General features: G+C 45.3%; 1 protein-coding gene across 3 annotated transcripts in view; it reads left to right on the top strand.

Moving 5' to 3' along the window:
- The first annotated feature begins 857 nt into the window (after window positions 1–857).
- Window positions 858–7,286, top strand: part of LOC115149555 (cingulin-like protein 1) — a 68,553-nt gene continuing 62,124 nt past the window's right edge. The window contains exon 1 of one of the 3 annotated variants that reach the window (XM_029692512.1): window positions 858–1,053. The gene's annotated coding sequence lies outside the window, so the exon portion shown is untranslated. The remainder of the gene's footprint in view (window positions 1,054–7,286) is intronic. The other 2 variants (XM_029692510.1, XM_029692513.1) reach the window with 2 other exon arrangements.

Here is a 7,286-nt window from a genome sequence, read left to right as displayed (position 1 = left end):
GAGGCAGTGGGGATGACCGGGGATGTTCTCTGTTTAGTGAGTCCTCCAGATCAGAGGCAGTGGGGATGACCAGGGATGTTCTCTGTTTAGTGAGTCCTCCAGATCAGAGGCAGTAGAGATGACCAGGGATGTTCTCTGTTTAGTGAGTCCTCCAGATCAGAGGCAGTAGGGATGACCAGGGATGTTCTCTGTTTAGTGAGTCCACCAGATCAGAGGCAGTAGGGATGACCAGGGATGTTCTCTGTTTAGTGAGTCTTCCAGATCAGAGGCAGTAGGGATGACCAGGGATGTTCTCTGTTTAGTGAGTCCTCCAGATCAGAGGCAGTAGGGATGACCAGGGATGTTCTCTTGATATAAGTGCGTGAATTGGACAATTTTCCTGTCCTGCTAAGCATAAAACATTTTGTGTCAGGTAAAAGGTATGGAGTAAAAAGTACATACTTTTATTTAGTAATGTAGTGAAGTAAAAGTAAACTATAAATATAAATAGAAGAGATACCACTTAAGTAGTACTATAAAGTATTTTTACTTAATTACTTTACTCCGCTGCATATGTATTCCATATAATGTACTATTGGAGAATCCTGTGAATTTAAATCCCAAAAAAATAACTAAGATCCAAGTCAATCGGAACATCAGTAATACTTGCATTCCTGGAATAGCTCAAGTCCGTGAGACAAGCCAGATTTCCAAACATGGTTTTGAGAAACAACACTTTTTCTGTGGGAGGGAGGCCTTGAGAAGGGCACAGCAACTTCCCCAAATACCTCAAGGGGAATTAATTTGGATGATGAATTATTTTTTTTATGTCGACATGCTTGAGATTAACGTCACCTAGTCTAAACCTACTGTACACACCACATTATGACAAATTCCATATGAAGAATAACAAGTCTATTCTCTCCCGTGTGCGTCAGGTGTGTCAGAGAACGCCTTCGTCCTCTTGCCCCGGTTCTGCCGGTAACACCCACAAGTCAAACTGATCCCGAAGCACCGCGACGATTCCATTTACTTCTCAACTTGAGCGCGCACGCTGTCACCGTAAACGAAAAGGTATGTCACGAACCCATTCTTCTGACCGCAAAATGGTCTATTATTTAAACCGATAAAGAACTTTCCGCTTGTATCAAAAAGTATACTGTCGCACGCAACGTGGTGTTATTACAAATATCAATAAGATTTTACCAGCTTATAACAAGAACTGAAGTTTTGACATTCCAGACATGTGTAATGTATAACAACTTTTACCTTGGCGTCAGCCTCCGACAATAGCGCATTTGTTTAATAAGTATAGCCCTAAGCGTTACATGATGAACTTCAGCCTGTCATGTAGTGTAGTAGGTCTTTGGCTCCTGGGTATTAGTATTGTAGTGAAATAGGCAGGGAGCAGGTCTCGAACCCTCGACCTTCTAGCCCGAAGTCCAGCGCGCTATCGACTGTGCTCCAGAAGTATAAACGAGCTGCGGAGTCGATATCCGCTCTTATAAACCCAGTAGCGTTACCTTATGGTCATGTCATCATGTTTGTTCTTAGATAGCTTGTACTCTGCACTCAGTGATAACACAATGCCTTGACTAATAGACCAGCTAGAATAAAGATCATCTGATGAAAACACATTTAAAGGCACTGCTTAGTTAACACAGTGCTGCTTGGCTAACAGTGCAGCTTGGTTAACACAGTGCTGCTTGGTTAACACAGTGCTGTTTGGTTAACACAGTGCTGCTTGGTTAACACAGTGCTGCTTGGTTAACACAGTGCTGCTTGGCTAACACAGTGCTGCTTGGTTAACACAGTGCTGCTTGGCTAACACAGTGCTACTTGGTTAACACAGTGCTGCTTGGTTAACACAGTGCTGCTTGGCTAACACAGTGCTACTTGGTTAACACAGTGCTGCTTGGTTAACACAGTGCTACTTGGTTAACACAGTGCTGATTAGCTAACACAGTGCTGATTGGCTAACACAGTTCTGATTGGCTAACGCAGTACTGATTGGCTAACGCAGTGCTGATTGGCTAACGCAGTGCTAATTGGTTAACACAGTTCTGATTGGCTAACACAGTTCTGATTGGCTAACACAGTGCTGATTGGCTAACACAGTTCTGATTAGCTAACGCAGTGCTGATTGGCTAACGCAGTTCTGATTGGCTAACGCAGTTCTGATTGGCTAACGCAGTTCTGATTGGCTAACGCAGTTCTGATTGGCTAACACAGTTCTGATTGGCTAACACAGTGCTGATTGGCTAATGCAGTTCTGATTGGCTAACACAGTGCTGATTGGCTAACACAGTTCTGATTGGCTAACACAGTGCTGATTGGCTAACACAGTTCTGATTGGCTAACACAGTTCTGATTGGCTAACACAGTTCTGATTGGCTAACACAGTTCTGATTGGCTAACACAGTTCTGATTAGCTAACACAGTTCTGATTGGCTAACACAGTTCTGATTGGCTAACACAGTTCTGATTGGCTAACACAGTTCTGATTGGCTAACACAGGTAATTCTCTATGTGCAGTATAGCCAGATAGGTCACATGGATACAAAACATCCTTAAATTATTACACATTATATAACATCAAATGTTATTATTACATTTATTTAACTAGTCAAGTCAGTTAAGAACAACTTTTTAATTACAGTGACGGCCTACCAGGGAACAGTGGGTTAACTGCCTTGTTCAGGGGTAGAACGACAGGTTTTTACCTTGTCAGCTCAGAGATTCAATCCAAGCAACTTTTTGGTTACTGGCCCAACGCTCTGACCACTAGGCTACCTTCCTACATGTCATCACTACAGTGTTTCATACATAATACAGTAGTCCTGGAGATGTTACCCTTCAAAGAGAGGTACAGCTCAAAGAGAGACAGTTGTTCATATCGGATACTTCTCGGTATTGTAATAGACATGCAGTAGTGTCTTCTCGGTATTGTAACAGACAGCAGTAGTGTCTTCTCGGTATTGTAACAGACAGCAGTAGTGTCTTCTCGGTATTGTAACAGACAGCAGTAGTGTCTTCTCGGTATTGTAACAGACAGCAGTAGTGTCTTCTCGGTATTGTAACAGACAGTAGTAGTGTCTTCTCGGTATTGTAACAGACAGTAGTAGTGTCTTCTCGGTATTGTAACAGACAGTAGTAGTGTCTTCTCGGTATTGTAACAGACAGCAGTAGTGTCTTCTCGGTATTGTAACAGACAGCAGTAGTGTCTTCTCGGTATTGTAACAGACAGTAGTAGTGTCTTCTCGGTATTGTAACAGACAGCAGTAGTGTCTTCTCGGTATTGTAACAGACATGTAGTAGTGTCTTCTCGGTATTGTAACAGACAGTAGTAGTGTCTTCTCGGTATTGTAACAGACAGTAGTAGTGTCTTCTCGGTATTGTAACAGACAGCAGTAGTGTCTTCTGCCAGTCTACGGGAGGGACAACAGCCTTCTGTCTGTCTGTCTGTCTGTCTGTCTGTCTGTCTGTCTGCCTGCCTGCCTGTCTGTCCTAATGTTTTATTATTGTTGCATTGTTCTTTCGCCCAATGAAGGCAGGAAGTAGACGGACCAGTAGGACTTGAATAGGACTTGTTTCTCAGAGAGCTCCTACTGCTAAACTCGCTCCTCTACCAGTGTGGTGTCCCTCACTCATTTCCTTGAAATGTTGTTAGCATGTTGAAAGGGAGTGGCCCCCTCGGCCATTGTTATTTTAGTTGAGATGTTCATTAATAGTTGTACAATACATACTTTCAGACTGTGTCAGTAAAGGCATGTTGGAGTAGAACAGGCTCCAGACAAGGCTACCGTGGGTCTGTACAGGTCACACGGTAACACCTTGGAGAGGTAGTGGCTGTAACTGTATTTCAGGAGAACCGGTCCCCTGTGGCTCAGTTGGTAGAGCATGTTGTTTGCAACGCCAGGGTTGTGGGTTTGATTCCCACGGGGGACCAGTACGAAAAAAAAAAATGTATGAAATATATGCATTCACTACCGTAAGTTGCTCTGGATAAGAGCGTCTGCTAAATGACTAAAATGTAAATGTAAACCATATGGTAATCCAAAGCTCCGTGCCATTGTTTTCCAAGCTAATGCTGAGATACAGTGTATGGTGAGAATAATTTGTTAAGGCTGTGTTGATTCCTGAAGAAGTGAAGATACTAAACGATGACTCGTTTGTGGTTTTCATAAACCCTGTTAATGAGTAAAACAGATCAGTAGGACCATAATCCTGGTCCATCTATAAACCCTGTTAATGAGTAAAACAGATCAGTACGACCCCTAATCCTGGTCCATCTATAAACCCTGTTAATGAGTAAAACAGATCAGTAGGACCATAATCCTGGTCCATCTATAAACCCTGTTAATGAGTAAAACAGATCAGTAGGACCATAATCCTGGTCTATTCCATTCACACAGCAGCCCACCCTGCCATCTAAACCTGTGTGTTTAGTTTTCATATAGCTAACACTCCCCCCTCCTCCCCATACCTACCTACATTACCATAGATCAGATTTATGTGATCAGATTTATGTGATCAGATTTATGTGATCAGATTTATGTGATTATTCAAGGTTTAGATGATTCAACTCTTCGCACTATGCAAACACAAACAGTCCCACGAGAGAGAGAGAGAGAGAGAAAAGGGGGGAGGAGAAAGAGAGAGAAGGGAGGGAGAGAGAAACTTGCTCCATGATCACGTCATCACCTGTGAGGTAGTGTTGGGTTGACTCCCCAGCCAGGCCACCCGTGATGCAAGTCGGTATGTCCATCCATGTCTGAGGAAGTCAGGAAATGACGTGGAAACTGGCCACTAGGGGCAACATTGAGTGTTGTTACCTTCATGTAGGTTTGGGGTTTTGCTAGGGCGTTGTGGCGCTAGGGCGGTGTGGCTCTAGGGCGCTGTGGCGCTAGGGCGCTGTGGCGCTAGGGCGCTGTGGCTCTAGGGCGTTGAGGCGCTAGGGCGTTGTGGCGCTAGGGCACTGTGGCGCTAGGGCGGTGTGGCTCTAAAGCGTTGTGGCGCTAGGGCGTTGAGGCGCTAGGGCGGTGTGGCTCTAGGGCGGTGTGGCGCTAGGGCGTTGTGGCTCTAGGGCGGTGTGGCGCTAGGGCGTTGTGGCGCTAGGGCGGTGTGGCGCTAGGGCGGTGTGGCTCTAGGGCGTTGTGGCGTTGTGGCTCTTGGGCGTTGTGGCGCTGTGGCTGTAGGGCGTTGTGGCTCTAGGGCGGTGTGGCTCTAGGGCGTTGTGGTGCTAGGGCGTTGTGGCTCTAGGGCGGTGTGGCTCTAGGGCGGTGTGGCTCTAGGGCGTTGTGGACAGGGATAGTGGATGGGTATAAGCATCTGCTGCTGATTCCAAAGGTTGTCTGTTCAAATCCAGCAATAGAAAGTTGTTTCTGATATTTTTTGTTTTAAGCCAAATCCCAAACCTTAGCCCTTACCTTAACCATTCAGAGTTAATGTCTAACTAACCTTAAGAATTTGGATTTAATGCCTGAATTTGAACTTAAACGCTTCAACATTTGACGTTTGGAAAAACTCTGAAATTTGACGTTTGAGAAACATGGATAAACATCTAATTCTGACGTTAGACTGAGAGCTGGTAGGACTCCCGTATTTAACCTAAAAAACTTTGTGTTTGTCAAAACGGAACACCTGGGGAAACAAGGGCTGGTTCTCAAAGGATCCTTTTGTTCTCCAGTCAGTCAATGGTGTCTATTCTTTACATGAAGTGCACTGTTGTAAGCATTTGAGGAATAAAACCACAAACATAAATATCACCTTGTTCAGAGGAATTCCATGTTTCAGTCAGTGGAGGCTGCTGAGAAGGAGGACGGACCATAACGATGAAACCATGGAAACCAACCGTGTTTGATGTATTTGATACCATTCCACTGACTCCGCTCCGGCCATTACCACGAGCCCGTCCTCCCAAATGAAAGTGCCACCAACCTCCTGTGGTTTTAAGTGTACAATAACAGTGAAATAGACTTGGTGGAATTAGCGCAGGTGTGTTGTACCATGACAACTGATGTCGTTTTCTTCTATAAATTTAATTTGTTCTGCTCACCCTTCAAACCTCCTCCATTTCTTTGTCCAGAAATCCCAACAGCCATTGTGTGTTGGGTGACACAAAGGAACACACGGGTAACCGTTCATAATGCCAACTAACTATAGTGTGGCATCACTGGCATGTGCACAACACTACCATAGAATCCACCGTGTGCCAATCACCAACTCAGCGATGAATTGGTCCTTCCTGTGAACAGTCACAGTGCTGTGTATGTGTCCTACGTTCCAAATGCCACCCTATTCCCTATATGGTGCACTACTTTCACCCTTGTGCGGGTGGACACAATTCATTGAATAAAAACTATTTTTGGCAGTTTCTGTGTTTCTGTAGAGAATGAGGGTGTCTGCTGGTCTGTAGAGAAGGAGGGTGTCAGCTGGTCTGGTCTGTAGAGAAGGAGGGTGTCAGCTGGTCTGGTCTGTAGAGAAGGAGGGTGTCAGCTGGTCTGTAGAGAAGGAGGGTGTCAGCTGGTCTGGTCTGTAGAGGAGGGTGTCAGCTGGTCTGTAGAGAAGGAGGGTGTCAGCTGGTCTGGTCTGTAGAGAATGAGGGTGTCAGCTGGTCTGTAGAGAAGGAGGGTGTCAGCTGGTCTGTAGAGAATGAGGGTGTCAGCTGCATGGTTCCTGAAGGGACATAGGGCCCTTAATCGTCATGGTTCCTGAATGGACATAGGGCCCTTAATCGTCATGGTTCCTGGAGGGACATAGGGCCCTTAATTGTCATGGTTCCTGGAGGAACATAGAGCCCTTAATCGTCATGGTTCCTGAAGGGACATAGGGCCCTTAATCGTCATGGTTCCTGGAGGGTCATAGGGCCCTTTATCGTCATGGTTCCTGGAGGGACATAGGGCCCTTAATCGTCATGCTTCCTGGAGGGTCATAGGGCCCTTAATCGTCATGGTTCCTGGAGGAACATAGGGCCCTTAATCGTCATGGTTCCTGGAGGAACATAGGGCCCTTAATCGTCATGGTTCCTGGAGGGACATAGGGCCCTTAATAAAGATCTCTAACACTGCCTGTCTTAGGTTTCTTTCCTTGCTTCTGGCCATGACAAGTGGATGGGTTTGAGTTTCGCTGTTACACTTTTGAACGTACTGTATGTAGGTTTAACTCACTTCAGAACCGGTTTTGCTAATTTCACAGACTTCATTGCAATGCGATGGTAATGATAGGGGTGGTAATAACGGTATAGACAACTCATCAACCATCTCTCTGTCTGCTGGGCTGGTATGTAGAGAATGAGGGTGTCGGCT

This window comes from Salmo trutta, chromosome 15, assembly GCF_901001165.1.
Source record: "Salmo trutta chromosome 15, fSalTru1.1, whole genome shotgun sequence".
NCBI lineage: Eukaryota > Metazoa > Chordata > Actinopteri > Salmoniformes > Salmonidae > Salmo > Salmo trutta.
The sequence above is the reverse complement of the archived record's forward strand: the minus strand, read 5'-3'. Positions and strand labels throughout refer to the sequence as shown.